We start from the raw sequence: 20,595 nt of genomic DNA, 5'->3' as shown, positions 1-20,595 counted from the left end.
ACCTACCTACTGCCTACTGGTGGTAGCCAGAGGGGCCGATGGCGCGATATGGCAGCCTCGCTTCTGTCAGTCTGCCCCAGGGCAGCTGTGGCTACAACTGTAGCTGCCTCCACCAGTGTGTGAATGTGAGAGTGAATGAATAGTGGCATTGTAAAGCGCTTTGGGTGCCTTGAAAAGCGCTGTATAAATCCAATCCATTATTATTATCATTAAGAGCAAATGCCAGTTCGGAGTGCAAGAAATTGTGTTTCTTGGAGACAAGCTCTCTGCACAAGGTGTTCAGCCGGACCAAGATAAAGTCAAGGCAATACCGGACATGCCAAGACCCACTGACAAGACAGGAGTGCTACGCATAATGGGAATGGTGAACTTCATCGGCAAATTCATTCCTAACCTGGCAGCAAACACATCCTGTATTCGTGAACTCCTCCATAAAGAGCACGAGTTCGAGTGGACAGCCAACCATGAAAGTGAGTGGGCACATCTCAAAAGAACGCTGACGACTGCACCTGTATTGGCATTCTATGACTCCTCAAAGAGGATCAAACTGTCAACTGATGCCTCAAAAGATGGAATTGGTGCAGTACTTCTGCAAGCTGAAGGTGAGCACTGGAAACCTATAGCCTACGCATCCAGGTCCATGACGGAGAGTGAGTGTCGCTACGCTCAAATTGAGAAGGAATGCTTGGGATTGGTTTTTGGCCTAGATAGGTTTCACAGCTTTGTCTATGGCTTACCCTCTTTCACTGCAGAAACAGATCATCGCCCACTAGTGTCCGTCATCAAGAAGAACCTAAATGAAATGATGCCCAGAATTCAGCGTCTGATGATGAGAATGCAGAGATATGACTGTCAGCTAGTTTACACACCAGGAAAACACTTGATGCGCTCTCAAGAGCACCCACAGGGGGCATGGTGAGTACAACAGAGGAAGACATTCAAACTCACATAAACACGGTCTTTACCGCACTGCCTGTGTCAGACATGAAATCTAAGCAAATAGCTGATGAGACTGCACAAGACATAGAACTGCAACATGTTATGAAAAGCATGTCAAATGGTTGGTCTGTTGGTTCGTGTCCACTCTTCTACCACATTAGAGGGGAACTGAGTGTAGTCAGGGACATGCTATTGAAACAAGACAAAATCGTCATTCCACAGAAAATGAGGTCAGAGATGCTTACCAGAATACATGAAGGGCATCTCGGAATTGAGAAGTGCAAAAGAAGGGCTAGAGAGACAGTTTTTTGGCCTGGGATGAACAAAGACATTGAGAACATGATAAGAAGGTGTGAGACATGTCAAAAGTACTGCAACAAACAGACCAAAGAATCTATGGTTGTTGATGAAACACCAACAGCACCATGGTACAAAGTAGGGATGGATTTATTTCATGTTAAAGGCAAAGACTATTTAGTGGTCATTGACTACCACTCTAACTTTCCTGAAATGGCACTGCTTTCAAACTTGTCATCGGCATGTGTCATAACACATGTAAAATCCATTTTTGCCAGACATGGTATCCCGTACATAGTGATGAGTGACAATGGGCCATGTTTCAGCAGCAAGGAGTGGCAGAAGTTTGCAGAGCAGTATGACTTCAAGCATGTGACATCCAGCCCTCTGTATCCACAGTCAAATGGTAAGGCAGAGAAAGGAGTTCACATTCTCAAACAGCTATTAAAGAAAGCCGCTGATAGTGACTCAGATCCATACCTTGCCTTACTCAGTTACAGAGCATCACCAGTTGAGTGTGGTTTATCGCCTGCTGAGCTACTGATGAACAGAAAGCTGCGCACCACACTGCCAAGCTGCATCAAGCCCACAACGCATTCAAAAGTATGTCAGAGGTTTGGACACTTAAAGATGAAGCAAAAGTCATTTTATGACAGAAGGGCTAAGCAACTTCGACCATTAGCAGTTGAGGACACAGTCAGGGTTGAGGACCAAAATGGTTGGAATACCAAGGCTACCGTTCTCGAAGAAGTGGCTCCAAGGTCATTCAATGTAAAAACAGTACCTAGAGGTGATCATTTCCATATTTGAAGATCACCTCTTCCGTAAAAAAAGAAACCTACTGGCAAGGTTCTTCTCGTTTAGAAGAATTTAAAGGTAATATATTTCCAATACTGGAGAAAAAATCATCATCTGGCATTAGTGTCAGCGATTATGATGATGATGAAGAACAATGTGTGAGCACACTCACTGATGCTGTGCTCATACGGGCTGCAAAGAATTCGCACTACAAACCTTCTAAAAAACTCCACAGGTATCTGTTAAAACACGTGTTGTCTGACAACACGATCAAAGATCTGCACATACATGAAAAAAACTGAAAGATCTCGACAAGGCCATTTACAAAGAGCTACGTCAGAAAACATTCTGTAAAGAAAAACATTTACTGATGTTATTGAACGACGAGGACCCAGTGTTGAGAAAACTGACGGTCGATATCATTAAAAATCACCTGATCGACACTATGCAGAATCCAGCCCTGTGTGATGCTGAAGAGGCTGAAAATTACAGGTTATCTGTGGAAACCTGTGTCAAGAAGGTGGTAACGCGTGTCATTGAAAATGCCAGTTCACCTTTCTGTACTGAAAAAGTTGATGCCATCACCCAACGGCTGTTCATAAAAATCTGGCCTAGACTTAAAAAAATCAAAGTTGATAATGTGATACTCATCAGTGATATGGTTTACAGCTCTTTAATACAGAAATGGAAAGAGCCAGATGTCATACTGACATTCATGGAATTAGACCATGAATATGCAGATGATATAATTGTAAAGGTTTTCAAGGAGCATGCCATCACTGTATTGGAAAGTGAATATTTCATGACAACCTTCTTTCTCTCTGCGGGTCATGCTGTATGGATCGCAGGCAGAGAATACTTGATTAGTGTTGAGTGTTAAGATGTATCTGTCCCACTGCGCAAGTGTCCAGTGAAGGGGGGCATGGCTACGTGCAGGCGGGAAGGGGAAGTAGGAGTTTTTGGAGGGTCAGTTTTTTCTTGTGTGGAGGAACGAAAGAAGGCAACCATTAAAATTGGAGGTAATATCAGTCATGTGATTATTGAACTAACATTGGTAGCAGAGGATGGTTGCTGCTGGGAATTACAAAGTGCCACCATCGTTCGATGAGAAGACGTCTTATGAAAGTTGGAAAAATGAAATTGAAATCTGGAGACTCGTTACAGACTTGGACAAAAAAAAGCAGGCTCTAGCGATTACTTTGTCGCTATCGGGAAGAGCGAGGGAAAGCGCACTGGAAATTGCAGCCCACGACCTCAACACGGATACGGGGATGAATGTTCTTCTAACCAAAATGGACTCCGTGTTTTTAAAAGAAGAAAAAGATCGACAGTACGAAGCTTACACGGAATTTGATCGGATCAACAGACAAAGTGGCACGTCGATGGTGGATTACATTATCGAATTTGAACGACGGTACAACAAGATACGTAAGTTCAAAATGGAATTACCAAATGCAGTGTTAGCATTTAAGCTGCTGGACACCGCGGGGCTAAATACTAAAGACAAACAGCTAGCACTTACCGCTTGTTCCACCATCTCTTTTGATAACATGAAATCAGCCTTGAAAAGGATTTTCGGCGATAACGTCTCTTCGCTACAAGAGGGCGATTCTGCTTACTTCACAAAGTACACAGGCAAGCGTGAACGTAGTTCAAACTCAGAGCAACCCCAAAGAATAGCTGCAGGGACTAATCCACTTGACAAGTATGGGAGGAGAACAAGATGTGCAGTATGCCAAAGCACTTATCACTGGGTAAAAGATTGCCCTAACAAAACAGAACATGTGAAGTTAGCAAAAGCTGAGAGGTCAAAGAGTGATGTTGAAGAATGTAATATTACTCTGTTTTCAAACGAATCACCCTCTGATACACAAATCTTCATGATGGAAGCTTTGGGGTCTGCTGTAATTGACACTGCTTGTACAAAAACTGTGTGTGGAGAAAAATGGCTGGCAGATTATGTAAGTGAGTTACCTCAGAAAGAGTTGCAAAAAATAAAAGAGCACAAGGCCGTTCCGCTTTGGTGATGGAAAAATTGTACAATCCACAAGGAAAGTGATAATTCCAGCAAAAATAGGACAAACTAGATGCAAAATAGAAACAGAAGTTGTTCCAGCAGATATACCAATGTTTTTAAGCAAGACTTCATTAAAGAGAACAAGTGCAGTCTTGGATATTGCTCAAGACATAGCAACAATGTTTGATCAACCTGTAAAACTTGAACTGACATCTTCTGGACACTACTGTGTAAACTTGAGAAATGAGAGCCACCTTGATAAAAACCAGCTAGAGAAAAGTGAGACACCTAGTGATGAAGATGAAATTCTCATTGTGACAGAAAACATGACAACAAAGGAGAAAAAGACAGTCCTTCTTAAACTACACAAACAATTTGGACATGCATCAGTTGACAGACTGCAAAAACTTCTGTCTTGCTCAGGCAATAGTGATGATGAAAGCATTACAATCCTGAAGAATATTATAAAGAACTGTGAAACATGCATCCGGTACGGTAAACCAAAACATAAGCCTGCAGTGGGTTTACCCATGGCTTCAACATACAATGAAACTGTTGCAGTGGACCTGCATGAGCTTGAGCCGGGACTGTGGTATCTACATGCCATTGACCATTTCACAAGATTCAGTGCAGGAAGTATCATCACCACAAAAAGACCCAGGGAGATAGTGAAGCACTTTATCCACTGCTGGATAAGCATTCACGGTCCACCGCGCAGACTATTCAGTGACAATGGCGGTGAATTTAATAATGAAGAAATAAGAGACATGGCGGAGAAATTTAACATTGAGGTTAAAACCACTGCAGGGTACAGTCCATGGAGCAATGGCTTGCTTGAAAGGCACAATCAAATCCTTACTGAAATGTTACTGAAGGTAAAGAGAGACAATGAGTGTGACTGGAAAACTGCTCTGGACTGGGCTTTGATGGCAAAGAACTGTATGCACAATGTACATGGCTACAGTCCCTACCAACTTGTCTTTGGACAAAACCCAAATCGGCCTTCAGTCCTTACTGACAGACCCCCAGCTTTGGAAACTGAAATGAGTACATGGATAGCCCAGCACACTACAATGTTGCATGCCATGAGACGAGCTTTTACAGAGGCTGAATGCTCTGAGAGGATACGAAGAGCCCTTCGCAAACAGCTGCGATCTATTGATGACAAATATGAAACGGGGGACAAAGTCTATTATAAAAGGACAGACTGTCATGAGTGGAAAGGTCCAGGGGTGGTCATTGGCCAAGATGGTGTAGTAATATTTGTCAGGCATGGAGGAACCTATGTCAGAGTACACCAGTCTAGGCTCAGAAAAGTGGATGAACCACAATTGAACATGGAAGAAACTGAAGAGGAAAATCAGAGTAAAACAGATGAAAATCTTTTAAAGACCCCAGCAGCAGTGCTTGGTGAGGAACACGATTTTGAAAATGAAAATGGGGAGATGGCACCAACTAATGGTGAACCACTTGGCGGTGCAGAAAATGAACTGCTCGGTACTGCAGAAAACAGCAAGTCCTCTGATCCAATACAACCTGGAGAAAGAGATCCCACACTGTCTCACTCAACCACAGACATAGAAGGATCAAAACTTAAAGTTGGACAAATAATTAAATACACAGACAAAGAAACAGGTCAAACATATGCTGGAAAAATAATCAGTCGAGCAGGAAAAGCCACTGGGAAAAACAGAAAGTGGTACAACGTGGAATACAGTGAGCTAGAGGAAATAGCTGGGTCCATGGGTTCCATTAATGTGGAGTGTTGTGTTTACAAGGTTCTATAATAAAGGAAGCAAATTAGTACATGCTGTTACCCTGTCAGACCAGGGGTGCCGCTAATGAGGCTGGGTAAGAAAGAGGGGGGAAGAAGAAAGTAGAGAGAGGTTACAAGATAAATTGCTGCTGGAGGAGGACCTTACATTGGACATGGCAGTTACTATTGCGTGTCAGGTGGAGGCTGCGGTCAAGAATGCTACACTCCTCTCTGCTGTGCCCACGGCCCAGACTGCTGAGGTACAAGCTGTGGAGGTGAAGGATGCACGTCTTTGGGGAAAAAGAGGAGCGCGACCAGCTCAAGCTTGGGGACCTACATCTAAAGAATGGCACAAAAAGGCGAGTGATAAAGAGCAACAGCGTCATTGTTTCAGATGTGGATCCGAGAAACACCTGGCTAATGATAAAAACTGTCCAGCAGCAAAAGTAAAATGTGATAAATGCAACAAAAAAGGGCACTTTGCCAGAGTTTGTAAATCAGCTGTAGCAGTGGTCAGGGAAGTAGTTGTTCCTGAGTTTACAGTTTTATGTGTTGATGATCACAAACTGGTGACTCAGCATGTGATAAGATTACATGCAAAATGAACATTGAAACACCACAGGGAAACTCTCAGGTTCTGGAGTTAATTGTGGATACAGGAGCTTCAGTATCTATCCTTCCAGAAGCCATCTACAAAGAACATTTTGCACCCTGTGCTTTGACTGAACCGAAAGTTAAGCTTGTCACTTATGCAAAAGGTGACTTGCCTGTCATTGGCTGCCTGCAGGCTTCAGTGAGGGTTGCAAACAATGACAGAAAAGTGCCAGGATCATTCTTCATAGTTAAAGATGGATCACCTTTGCTGGGGTTGGACTTAATTAAAGCACTTAACATTGATATCATTGCTGAAAAAGTCATCAACAAAGGAGAGGATCCTGCAAGAGGATCACCAGCCAATAAACAAACATGCATGGTGAATAACATTGATTCTTCTTGGGGCGATCGTGGCTGAAGAGTTGGGAGTTCGCCTTGTAATCGGAAGGTTGCCGGTTCGAGCCCCGGCTTGGACAGTCTCGGTCGTTGTGTCCTTGGGCAAGACACTTCACCCGTTGCCTACTGGTGGTGGTCAGAGGGCCCGGTGGCGCCAGTGTCCGGCAGCCTCGCCTCTGTCAGTGCGCCCCAGGGCGGCTGTGGCTACAATGTAGCTTGCCATCACCAGTGTGTGAATGTGTGTGTGAATGGGTGGATGACTGGATATGTAAAGCGCTTTGGGGTCCTTAGGGACTAGTAAGGCGCTATATAAATGCAGGCCATTTACCATTCTTCTTCCCATCATCTCGGAGCTGTTAAAGGGTTCATCCACAAAGTTCAAGTAAACAAGACAGTACAGCCGGTTCGCCAAAAACTGCGGTGTCTACCACTCAGCATACGTGAGGAGGTGTCAGCTGAATTGAAACGTCTACTCCAAGCAGGCATCATCGAACCAGTGGATGCAGCTGAATGGGTGAGTCCTCTAGTGGTTGGAAGAAAAAGTAAGGGAGACTTAAGACTTTGTGTGGATCTGCGTGAACCTAACAAGAGTGTGATCATGGACTCTTCCTCTTCCTCACATGGAGGATTTGTTCGCACAGCTGGCTGGGGCTACACATTTTAGCCAGATTGATTTAAGTTCGGCTTATCACCAACTGCCTCTTCACCCTGATAGCCGAAGCCTCACAGCATTCATAACCCATGAAGGTCTCTTCCAGTTTACCCGAGTCCCATTTGGACTTGCTTCAGCCCCTTCCGCCTTCCAAAAGACCAGACAGGAGTACAGAACTACTTGGATGACATAATAGTGTATGGACATTCCAGAGAAGAGCATGATGAACGGTTGCAGGCTGTCCTCCAACGCCTGAAGGATGTCGGTCTGCAGATCAACTTCAACAAAAGTTCATTTGGACAGACATCTATTCCGTTCTTGGGACACGTCATTTCCAAGGTTGGCCTGAGTCCTAGCCCAGACCACCTGACTGCCATTGCCAAAGCCTCTGCACCAAAGGACATGGCTGCTCTTCGTTCCTTCTTAGGCTTGACTTCGTGGTTCAGCAAATTCTTAGCGAACTATGCAACTGTGGTTGAACCACTCCGTGAGCTACTTTGGACAAGTCAGACGGCTGAACTTCAATGGACTGATACAGCAAATGAAAGCTTCAACAAACTGAAGGAAATGCTACTAAAAAGCCCAGCATTGGCAATCTTCAACCCAAATCTGCCAACGTTCATCACCACTGATGCGTCAGATTATGGTCTTGGAGCTGTTCTGACCCAGATGAACTCAGACAATGAGGAACGGGTTGTTGCTTTTGGTTCCCGCACCCTGTCCCCAGCCGAGAGGAAGTATTCAACAATTGAAAAAGAAGCCCTCGCCTGCGTATGGGCCGTCGAAAGATGGAGGACGTACATATGGGGACGCAGATTTACTCTGAGAACTGATCACCAGGCCCTCACCACCCTGTTAAGTACTAAGTGGATGAACAGAGCTGGCATGAGGATAGCACGTTGGTCAGCCAGACTGATGTGTTTCCAGTATGACTTAGAGTACCGTCCAGGAAGCCAAAATGTTATAGCTGACTGTATGTCCCATGTTCCCCTGCATACCACAAACACAAGTGAAGACTCTGAACAGGACTTAATCACAAAGATTGCTGAAATTTCTCCTCAGCTAACAGCGCTTCCACTGGCTGACTTCAAAGCAGAATGTGAAGACTGTCTTGAATTAACAAAACTAAGACAGATCGTTCTTTCGGGCTGGCCGAAAGTAAGCAAATCCTTACCAGATAATGTCAAACCCTACTTCCTGGTCCGACATGAACTGGCAGCAGAGTCACCGCTGATATTTAGAGGAACACGGCTGATCGTTCCCAAATCTCTGCGAGGAAAAGTAGTGCACCTAGCCCATGAAGGACATCAAGGCATGGTCCGAACCAAACAACGCCTGAGAGATCTATATTGGTGGCCAAACATGGATGAGCTGGTCCACGAAATATTGTCCACATGCACAACCTGCCAATCATGTGACAAGACAGCAGCTGTTTCACCTGCATCGTTACAACCCATCAAATTCCCAGAGGGTCCGTTTCAACATGTTGCTGTCGACATTGTTGGTCCGTTTGAACAAGGAACCTATGACTGCAGGTTTGCCATCACACTAGTTGACTATTTCAGTAGGTGGCCTGAAGTTGCATTCACACCAAACGCCTCAACTGCGACAGTGATTGCATTCCTGACTTCTATTTTTGCCGTGAAGGAAACCCTTATGAAATTACAACAGATAATGGTCCGCAGTTCACCTCAGCTGCCTTTGCTGAGTTTCTCGCTGAAAGGGGCATAAAACACATCAGGACAAGCGTCTATCATCCTCAAGCAAATGGATGTGTGGAGCGCTTTAATAGAGTACTGAAGGACTCCATACAGACAGCACAAGCTACTCAGCGACCATGGAAAACTGTGGTTACAGAACTGCTTCAAAATTATCGAGCGACTCCCCATGCTACAACTGGTGAGTCCCCTTTCCAGCTCCTCAGAGGAAGAGCCATGCGGACTAAACTCAACATCCTGCCACCACCGAAGGATGCTGGACAATATGACCACATCAGATCCAAAGTGACATTGACACAGAAAAGAAGTGCACTTTATACAGACAGAAAGAGAGGTGCTAAACCTACTAAAGTGACTGTGGGTGCTTCAGTGAGAGTACGAAAGCCATTCCATGTGGGAAAAGGAGAGCCACAGTACACCAAGCCGCTGGAGGTACAGCAGCAGACGGGTGAGAGTTCTTTCATCCTCAGCGATGGGAGAAGATGGAATGCAGCGCGTCTCTCACTTGTCCCAGAGAACTCAAAACACACACAAAGAGCTGATACAGAGGCGGAAAACATTAGCTCAGCACAGACAGCTACACGTCCCACCCTGCAGAGGGACAGGCAACCACCAAGATGGACAAAAGACTTTGTTATGAAATAGTTCAGAGGTAAAAGAAAGGAGAAATATGTAGATGTGAGAAATGACTGTGAATGGAAAGTGCATTTGAGTTTCATTACCTATCTTTAATCCCAGCTGTGACTTCTGATAAGCTGAGAAGAAGGCACATGGTTGTTTTTTTTGATCCTTTTGATTCAGGGTTGATCCGGGGCACGTTTACTTTGCCATTACAGTTCTTTTATCAGGATATATATAATACTGTTCTGAAGTTACTAATTGCCTCAAAAGTAACAGGCTGTTGAATGATTCATGTTGTGCTGCAAGGGAGAGAGTATTATTTGAGAAAAGGGGGAGATGTTGTGTTTACAAGGTTCTATAATAAAGGAAGCAAATTAGTACATGCTGTTACCCTGTCAGACCAGGGGTGCCGCTAATGAGGCTGGGTAAGAAAGAGGGGAGAAGAAGAAAGTAGAGAGAGGTTACAAGATGGAGTGCCGCTGTAAAACCTGAAATAAAGTGTTGAACCCAGGCGTCGCCTCCGCTGCCTGATTTACAAACTCAACATGGAGCAAGTAAACAACCTTCAAGTGACACTGTCTGAAGATGCCAAGTCATGCACAGATAAAAACAGAGATGAAATATTAGTGGTGAAGGAAGACATCTTCTCACAAGCCAAACAAACTGAACTTGACAACTGGAAAAGAAACAATGTGTTTGAAGTGGAGAAAGATAAAGGTCAGAAATGTATATCAACAAGGTGGATATGCACACTCAAGGAAACACCAGGGGGCATTGTACCCAAAGCTAGACTGGTTGCAAGAGGCTTTGAAGAACTAAACACGCAAGAACTTTCCAAAGACTCACCAACATGTTCCTCCGAGTCCCTGAAGATGGTCATAGCAGTAATATGTCAAAATCAATGGAAACTGAACTCTATGGACATTAAAGCAGCTTTTCTGCAAGGTAAAGATTTAACCCGAGACGTGTACATCCGACCACCTGAAGAAGCACAGAGCAAAGGAACTATATGGAAGTTGAACAAATGTGTTTATGGCCTGGCAGATGCTTCACTATTCTGGTACAACAAGGTGAAAGAAACCATGCAGAAGCTCGGGGGCACAGTGTCAAAAGTTGATCCGGCTGTGTTCTACTGGCTAGATGATCTCTGTAAAGTGACAGGAGTACTTGCATGTCATGTAGATGACTTTATGTGGGGTGCTTCAGACATGTTCTCCGCAGTAGTCATCCCAAAACTGAAAGCTGTTTTTCAAGTTGGACGAGAAGAACATAACAGCTTCAACTACATTGGGATGGAGGTTCACTCTCTTCAGAATGAAATACAACTACAACAAGATGCGTACATAAAAAACCTACAGCCTTTTCCTATTGATCCCACCAGGGCACCACAGCGGGAGGCTCCTTTAACAGATACAGAGATGGACATGTTAAAATCCAAGATTGGACAGATACTGTGGGTAGCAAGACAGAGCAGACCCGACATCACGTGTGACATTTCCATCCTGGCATCAAGCACAAAACATGCTACTATTCAGACAATGCACTGCACTGCACAAACTGATCAGAAAACTTAAATCGGAGGAGGTTACGCTGAGGTTTCAGTTCTTGGGTGAAAGCAACTCCCTCAAATTAGTGGTGTTTAGTGATTCCTCCATGGGAAACCTCTCAGACGGAGGCACACAAGGTGGACATTTTATCATGTTGATGGGAGGAGGAGGAAAGTTTTCACCCATATGTTGGCAGTCGAAACGGATCAGGAGGGCTCTGTGGGCACAAGTTGAATAGGAAACTCTAAAAGTTACATAAACAGGGTTAAAAAAAAACTTGAAAAGGTGATTTTTAAAGAAATCACAAAGCGGCTGGACATTAACCCTGATCTCGTGATCATTGCGCTAGCCGTAGGTCAGCCATACCTAGAGGTGATCATTTCCATATTTGAAGATCACCTCTTCCCTAAAAATAGAAACCTACTGGCAAGGTTCTTCTCGTGGTGCATTAGAGCCAAGGATGATGAGGACGCAGAAGCTAAAGCGATTTCTGAACCACGTTTAGAAGAATTTAAAAGTAATATATTTCCAATACTGGAGAAAAAAATCATCATCTGGCATTAGTGTCAGCGATTATGATGATGATGAAGAACAACGTGTGAGCGCACTCATTGATGCTGTGCTCACATGGGCTGCAAAGAAATCGCACTACAAACCTTCTAAAAAACTCCACAGGTATCTGTTAAAACACGTGTTGTCTGACAGCAAGGTCAAAGATCTGCACATCCATGAAAAAACCCTGAAAGATCTCGACAGGGCCATTTACCAAGAGCTACGTCAGAAAACATTCTGTAAAGAAAAACATTTACTGATGTTATTGAACGACGAGGACCCAGTGTTGAGAAAACTGACGGTCGAGATCATTAAAAATCACCTGATCGACACTATGCAGAATCCAGCCATGTGTGATGCTGAAGAGGCTGAAAATTACAGGTTATCTGTGGAAACCTGTATCAAGAAGGTGGTGACGCGCATCATCAAAAATGCCAGTTCACTTTCCTGTATTGAAAAAGTTGATGCCATCACCCAACGGCTGTTCATAAAAATCTGGCCTAGACTTAAAAAAATCAAAGTTGATAATGTGATACTCATCAGTGATATTGTTTACAGCTCTTTAATACAGAAATGGAAAGAGCCAGATGTCATATTGACATTCATGGAATTAGACCATGAATATGCAGATGATATAATTGTAAAGGTTTTCAAGGATCATGCCATCACTGTATTGGAAAGTGAATATTTCATGACAAGCTTCTTTCTCTCTGCGGGTCATGCTGTATGGATCGCTGGCAAGAAATACTTGGTTACTGTTGAGTAAGTCCCTAAAAGTAGATTTTGTTCATCTGGACGTTGTATTTTCAGTTTCAATTTATTTAACATCTAATCGAGTCATTTTAAAAACCCTTGACCGGTCGAGGCAGATGGCCGTTCCTCACTGAGCCTGGTTCTGCCGAAGTTTTCTCCCTGTTAAAAGGAAGTTTTTACTCCCCACCGTCGCCTAGTGCTTGCTCAGAGGGAATTGTCAAATTATTGGGGTTTTGTTTTGTGTCATCTAATACACAACTTATGAGGGCACTCTAAATGTATTTTTAATCAATAAAAAGATCCAAAAAAGATTATAATGTGAATTTTGCATGTTTTCATTGTCACACAAATGCCATCTGACACGATTCAGCAGCGCCTCTTCAAAGCTCTGTGGGCACAAGTTGAGCAAAAACCTCTCAAAATCACACAAAAAGGGATTAAAAAAAACTTGAAAAGGTGAATTTTAAAGACATCACAAAGCGGCTGGACATTAACCCTGATCTCGTGATCATTGTGCTAGCCGTAGGTCAGCCGTACCTAGAGGTGATCATTTCCATATTTGAAGATCACCTCTTCTGTAAAAAAGGAAACCTACTGGCAAGGTTCTTCTCGTGGTATGTTAGAGCCGAGGATGATGAGGACGCAGAAGCTAAAGCGATTTCTGAACCACGTTTAGAAGAATTAAAAGTAAAAGTAATATATTTCCAATACTGGAGAAAAAAAATCATCATCTGGCATTAGTGTCAGCGCACTCATTGATGCTGTGCTCACACGGGCTGCAAAGAAATCACACTACAAACCTAAAAAACTCCAGTTATCTGTTAAAACACGTGTTGTCTGACAACACGATCAAAGATCTGCACATCCATGAAAAAACCTGAAAGATCTCGACAGGGCCATTTACCAAAAGCTACGTCAGAAAACATTCTGTAAAGAAAAACATTTACTGATGTTATTGAACGACGAGGACCCAGTGTTGAGAAAACTGACGGTCGATATCATTAAAAATCACCTGATTGACACTATGCAGAATCCAGCCCTGTGTGATGCTGAAGAGGCTGAAAATTACAGTTTTTTTGTTGAAACCAGTATCAAGAAGGTGTTGACCAAAAATGCCAGTTCACTTTCCTGTATTGAAAAAGTTGATGCCATGATTTTCACAGATTTTCAAAATGCTTTTTAAAAAACTTCATTATTTGAAAAACAGTTGTTCGTTTTTTTCGAAGGGTCAGTGTGAGGCATGAAAATGTGGTTTGTTGCCTCAGGGCAACGCTATTCCGTAGAGGCTTATTAAACTGATTTTCAAAATGCTTTTTAAAAATTTATTAGCTCAGGGATTAACATTTGGATTAGCAGCTGGATTAAGAACTTCATTTTAAAAATTCTGCTTTCAAAATAACCAGTCATCACATTACTCTAGCAGTACAATGCATTTTGCTAACAATACTATATACGTTACTTTCTTCAACCAAACTTTAAGAATGCCAAGAGTTTAAATACATACATACGTATATATATATATATATATATATATATATATACATATATACACACACATATAATTGCTGCTTGTTTAAAGAGCTAATAAATGCTGTTATTGCACGTGTATCAAAAAAGGCAAAGGTGTCGCCATCTGACATGATTCAGCAGCGCCTCGTCACAGCTCTGTGGGCACAGGTTGAACAGAAAACTCTAAAAGTTACACAAACAGGGTTAAAAAAAACTTGAAAAGGTGATTTTTAAAGACATCACAAAGCGGCTGGACATTAACTCTGATCTCGTGATCATTGCGCTAGCCGTAGGTCAGCCGTACCTAGAAGTGATCATTTCCATATTTGAAGATCACCTCTTCCCTAAAAAAGAAACCTATTGGCGAGGTTCTTCTCGTGGTGCGTTAGAGCCATGGATGATGAGGACGAACAAACTACAGCCATTTCTGAAACACGTTTAGAAGAATTTAAAAGTAATATATTTCCAATACTGGAGAAAAAATCATCATCTGGCATTAGTGTCAGCGCAATCATTCACTGTAAAAAATCAAACTTGCAATTGCTGATCTTACAGTAATTTCTTTCACAATTCAACAATAAAAGCTGAGTTGCCCCATAAACTCAAATACATTAATGGTTTCAACTAATCCTTTAACGTTTTGGAGCAAAAGTTGGTCTCAGATGAAATTTATTGCTGGCAAAATGAATGAATTCAAGTTTTACATGAGTTGAAGCTGTTGGCGCCTTTTTGTGCATGAGGACGCATGCGCATCTCATATTTTTGGATACTACGGGGTCTACTTTGCACTTTTGCAAGGACTGAAAGCCAACTGGCTGTCTGCCTTAATGCGAACCATTGACTGTTTTCTACACTGTTTTCTACAGTCAACGATGCGAACACGAGGCTTTTTACGCCAGGAGCTGGATGCAGCTAAGGTGTTCATCTCAACCTTCTGAAGGCAAGTTATGTGTCTTTTAATGTGCATTTATATGTGTTTACTACCTCATTTAAGATCCCCCTAGACTGTTTTACTCAATCGTGCTGCTTGAATGCCCTCGTGAGAACTTTAATGTTTTCCATCATAAAATAGTGCTTTAAAGTTTTCGTATAAAAATCGCCATGTCACAAAACAATGTAAATCCGACAAGCATCCCTACCAAACAGGCGTGCTCATGTCTGACAAGCCTCCGCGACACCCCCTACGTGTATTTTATGAAGTGCAGGTTGTGGCCGCCATACCACCGAACGAAAAAAAAAAAAAAACCCGACAAAATAAGCTAGCTCGCTCATGGCTGACGACCAACAGCGGCAACCCCCCTCCCGCCGCTTTTTAAAATAAATAAATAATTAATTAATTTCGGGGGCGACCGCTGCCATGTTGTTTAATTTGTTCAAATTATATTTCGCCAATAAAATATGTGGTTTAGTTTCTGTGTGAACAGGGTGGTGGAGTCCTCACGGCCAGCGAGCTCCACCAAACGCAAACAGGAGGGAGAGGAAGACAGTGTTGCCAACTCCTCAGTAAGGAAAATCGCTATTGGCTGTCCTAAAAGTCGCCAGAAGTCGCTAAATGACGTCATCACCTAATTTGCATAATTGGTCATGCTAATGTAATTGTAATCTATGTTGTTGGAGAGAGAAATAACATCGTGGAAGAGACAAAGTGAGTAAAAAACGTCCTAAATGCATTTAGAATTTATTTAGAACTACAAATTAAATTTATTTTAGCAATTATTGTTTTTTTAATGTCACAATTCCAACCCTGCTGCTTTACCCGGCTTGGACCGGCAAAAGTGACCCGAAATAGGCACTCTGGTGGAGTTACTTTGTGTGTGTGTGTGTTTATAAGTAGTTTTAAACCTTGTGATCCACAAAACAGCATAAGAGTAAAAGAAGAACTGACTGCGTTACAGCACCCGCTGCTTGTTGAGAGTAAAAGCGATATGCGCTTTTACGTCTTTTTTTAGCGACTTTTTTTTTAGAAAAAAAGTCGCCCTCTAGTGACTTTTTTTTTTTTTTTTTTTAGAAAAAAGCGACTTTTTTTTTTAAGAAAAAAAGTCGCTAGGGGGTCTGAAAACTCGCTAAATATAGCGACAAAGTCGCTAAGTTGGAAGCACTGGAGGAAGATCAGAGAAACAGTTACAGAGCACAAGCAGCAGAGCAGTAAATATGGGGGGTATTTTAAATACGAAGGCAGACTAGAGTCTGCAAGAGTCATATCAAACAGACTTTAACCCTCTGGGGTCAACGGACGAGCTGGCACGTCAAAATCACATGACCAATTTAAGCGACTCAGTCTCTATTTCAACTTGGGTCGAAAGTGCGGACTTCAAACTATACACCAGTTTTTGAATTGTGTCGATTGGTGTTAGAATGTACCATGTCAACCAATCAAAAAAATGTTATGGCAACATGCGGCACTTGGTTGTTTAGGGAGAAGGGGCAGTTTTAGGAGTGAGCAAAAGAAAGAGAGCGCGAGTTTTCATATGTGAGACATTAGTGATGTTTAGCGTGTTTGGAGGCTAGAGTTAGTGTGTAGTGTAGTTATTGTTTTGTATTGTGTGTCAGTTATACTGCTGAATGTCACATTTGCTCCAAAAAAAGCCATCAAAAGCAGATTCCAGTGTAAACGCTGTTCCCACATGGAAAACAGCACTGATACACCTCCTGTTGTCAGACCTGCAGGGTTTAGGCCTGTGCTGTTCTCTTCTGTCTTATACTGAACACAAACTATTTTTTGGACCGGCACAAATAATTTGTGTGCCGCCTTATTTGATGCAGAACACCCGATTGTTCGGTAAATAAATTTAAATGGTTATATAAAAAACGCCTGAGGCCTTGGCTGCATTTTTAGGTAAATAGTACCATATAACTTTGTTTGCAAAACTTGTGCATGAACCTGAAGTTCCCAAATTGATATAAAAATTGTTCGTTTTGGTTTTGGCAGATGACAGGTCATGACGGACAGTTCAACTCTCATCCCACTCATGCCACTTTTTGTTATAAATGTTGTCATAAGTGTGATACATTGGTTTTGCATCAAAATTACTTGAAAAAGAAACCTGACAAAACCATGAGCAATTATCTGGGATAACTAATTTTAACATCTTATTTCTTAAGGCTGTATTTTTAGCAACAACACTTAATGCGTTTTTAAAACAAAATGGTAGGTTTATAAATGAGACTGAGTCTTATTTGATTTCCTTGTTTTAGGTCTCAAACATAGTCCAGCATTGACGAACCATCAGTTTGGAAGAGTTACTGATATTTGTTTGCGACGACGAGACCAAACTCTTCTTAACATGTCTGGTGAGTATGCAAATCTACTCAATCTTCAGTTTTGGTTTATAGAGACTTATATGTACTGTTGTTAATTTTGCATAGGATACAGATCCAGTTGAGAGGGCAACCCGAGGTGTTACGGTGGGCATCCTCACTGTTCTGGAGGACTGCCTGGGACCCAACTCGCAGTCCACAGGGGTCAACACTGCCATCGTTTTGGAAGAGGACATTATTCTTGATGATCTGCCAGACCTTCCCACTGCCTTTGCCTACCTGTTTGGCCTACTTTATGGGCTCAACATGGAGTTTCCCAAAGAACTCAAGTACACATTTGTTTGCTGTATGGAAACCAGATAGAAGAGTTCACATCCTGCCATCTTATGTTTTGATCTGTTTGTTAGTGACTATCAATCAAGATAGGTTTGATATTCTGACTGACAATACCACAACTTTAAAATTGGATGAGTAACATTTATTACAAAAATTTGACTTTTTGTTTTTGGAAAAGGACTTTATTTGTGGCTGAATGTTGTCAGTATGTTAAAAATGGCTCATCTCAAAACATGGTCAGTGGTGCAGTTGTGTTTGAAAGTTATTTGAAAATCAACATTGTGTAAACATTCATTAATACGACAGGGAGCACCTTATGAAAACTATAAAGGATACTTTTTCTAGACTTTGGGAAATTGATTGGCAAAACAAAAATATGTTGTGTAAACTTTAGGAATTACATTGCTAAAACAATAAAATATGAGTTAAGAAAGAGCACAGTTATTAATCTTGTAAACACAAAAAAATTAGTTGAAGCAACTTTTCTCCTAAACTTGAAATTATAAGTTATCCATCAGAACCTAAAAATGTAAATGCAGTGGGTTGCCTTGAGTTTTTAAGTTTTCGCAACAATTTTTTATTTTTCTATTTTTTTATTTTTTTACAGTGTTGATGCTGTGCTCACATGGGCTGCAAAGAATTCGCACTACAAACCCTCTAAAAAAAAACTCCACAGGTATCTTTTAAAACACGTGTTGTCTGACAACATGATCAAAGATCTGCATATACATGGAAAAAACTGAAAGATCTCAACAGGGCCATTTACAAAGAGCTACGTCAGAAAACATTCTGTAAAGAAAAACATTTACTGATGTTATTGAACGACGAGGACCCAGTGTTGAGAAAACTGACGGTCGATATCATTAAAAATCACCTGATTGACACTATGCAGAATCCAGCCCTGTGTGATGCTGAAGAGGCTGAAAAATACAGGTTATCTGTGGAAACCTGTATCAAGAAGGTGGTGACGTGTGTCATTGTAAATGCCAGTTCACCTTTCTGTATTGAAAAAGTTGATGCCATCACCCAACAACTGGCCTAGACTTAAAAAAATCAAAGTTGATAATGTGATACTCATCAGTGATATGGTTTACAGCTCTTTAATACAGAAATGGAAAGAGCCAGATGTCATACTGACATTCATGGAATTAGACCATGAATATGCAGATGATATAATTGTAAAGGTTTTCAAGGAGCATGCCATCACTGTATTGGAAGGTGAATATTTCATGACAAGCTTCTTTCTCTCTGCGGGTCATGCTGTATGGATCGCAGGCAGAAAATACTTGGTTAGTGTTGAGTAAGTCCCTAAAAGTAGATTTTGTTCATCTTGACGTAGCATTTTCAGTTTCAATTTATTTAACATCCAATCGAGTCATTTTAAAAACTCCTTGACCGGTCATTTATCATCATTTTAGAATATAATACATTACTGTAGATCAAACAGCATATGAAGCATTTAAATTCAGACCAACCTTAACTGTACAACACCGATGGGAAACAGTGTTCTGCAGAATACTCTTGATATTTTAAGTGCAATTTGCCAATAATAGATTCATGTGTAGTAAGGTGGTTTCATTGCTACTTTTATTAAAGGAGTGCTTCTAAAAATTGAGGTGGTCATCTCTGCTTACGTTTCTGTAAACGTCACAGCATGCCACCTTGGGTAAGAATATGTATTCCTAACATAAACATATACAAGCATGAATCTAAATGAAGCTTATGCACAAGTTCAATAAGGAAGAGCTGTAATCAGTCATCCACCTGCTTTCCTGGGTGTTCAAGCTGCTAGTCTGTTCTCTTCATCACTTCCTCTTTCCCACGCTTGCAAACTCAATCATTACTCCAGTCTTTTTCTTGCCCACCTTCTGTGAGCCAATCAGCCGCTATTCTGTCTGCTGTAAATCTCACTGCTTTTCTATCATCCCCCCTTCATCTTCATTACCACCATCTAGACTCTGGGGTTCCTAATTCCTATCATTGTTGGGCTCCAGCCTGCTATGGTGGGTCAACTGAGTTTAATCATCAAACAGCATAATAATAGTCAAATTGTTTATCTCAACACATCGTGTTCATTTCTTTCAAATGGACCCCTGTGAAAAGCTGTTTTCTTATCTGCTGTTTCTGAGTTTAACACTTGTGCACACCTTGTGATAAATGTTTTCACCGAGCAGGCTTAGTTTGTTTCTGAATTTGCTGTCACAGTTTAGTTGTTTTCATTTCCACTGACACATCAGCTCCTAAGATCATAATACTACTACCAAAGTACTACAAGGATCCGGAAAAAAGGACAAAGGGAACGGAGGGATATAAAATATACCAAATGTTTCTTGAATTGTTAGAACAAGTGTATATGTGTATTTATCTAGTTGGGTTTATATGCAATAGTGCTCACTTATTTTCTTATCATTTTATTAACTGTATTTTTCATGTAAGTCATTGATATTAAATATTGATTTTACACAGGGGTGGTAAGAGTTTGGTTTCAGTTTTTTCTGTTAATATTTGGATATTTTTCTTGCATTATAATTTTTTTTGATGAGAAAAGCAGAATAAAATGTGCAAATTAGCTTAATTTATAGTTTGTTATACTCCTTTCCTCTAATACAAAGATTTGATTTCTAACTCTGAGTGTAAGTGCATCATTTAATAACAAGTGTTTCTGCTCACATGCGTCTCACCCTGTTTTAAATGCAGGAGGTCCAGAAGCTTCGCTGTGGCCTGCTGGTGAAAGCGAATGCAGTCCCAGCAGGAGGCCAGCTACAATGCATGATAATTAGCCTTCTGTTGTGATCTGGTTTCTGTCTTGGACTCCCTGGACTGTGACCTCTGACCTCAGACTACAATCGCTC

General features: G+C 41.6%; 2 pseudogenes; both read left to right on the top strand.

Annotated features, from left to right (window-relative positions):
• Positions 1-10,333: 10,333 nt before the first annotated feature.
• LOC148096669 (uncharacterized) lies at positions 10,334-12,987 on the top strand (annotated as a pseudogene).
• A 4,446-nt stretch (positions 12,988-17,433) lies between these two features.
• LOC148096668 (uncharacterized) lies at positions 17,434-20,337 on the top strand (annotated as a pseudogene).
• Positions 20,338-20,595: the final 258 nt, after the last annotated feature.

Source organism: Neolamprologus brichardi, chromosome 22, assembly GCF_056152115.1.
Source record: "Neolamprologus brichardi isolate AB-2024 chromosome 22, ASM5615211v1, whole genome shotgun sequence".
NCBI lineage: Eukaryota > Metazoa > Chordata > Actinopteri > Cichliformes > Cichlidae > Neolamprologus > Neolamprologus brichardi.
The sequence above is the reverse complement of the archived record's forward strand: the minus strand, read 5'-3'. Positions and strand labels throughout refer to the sequence as shown.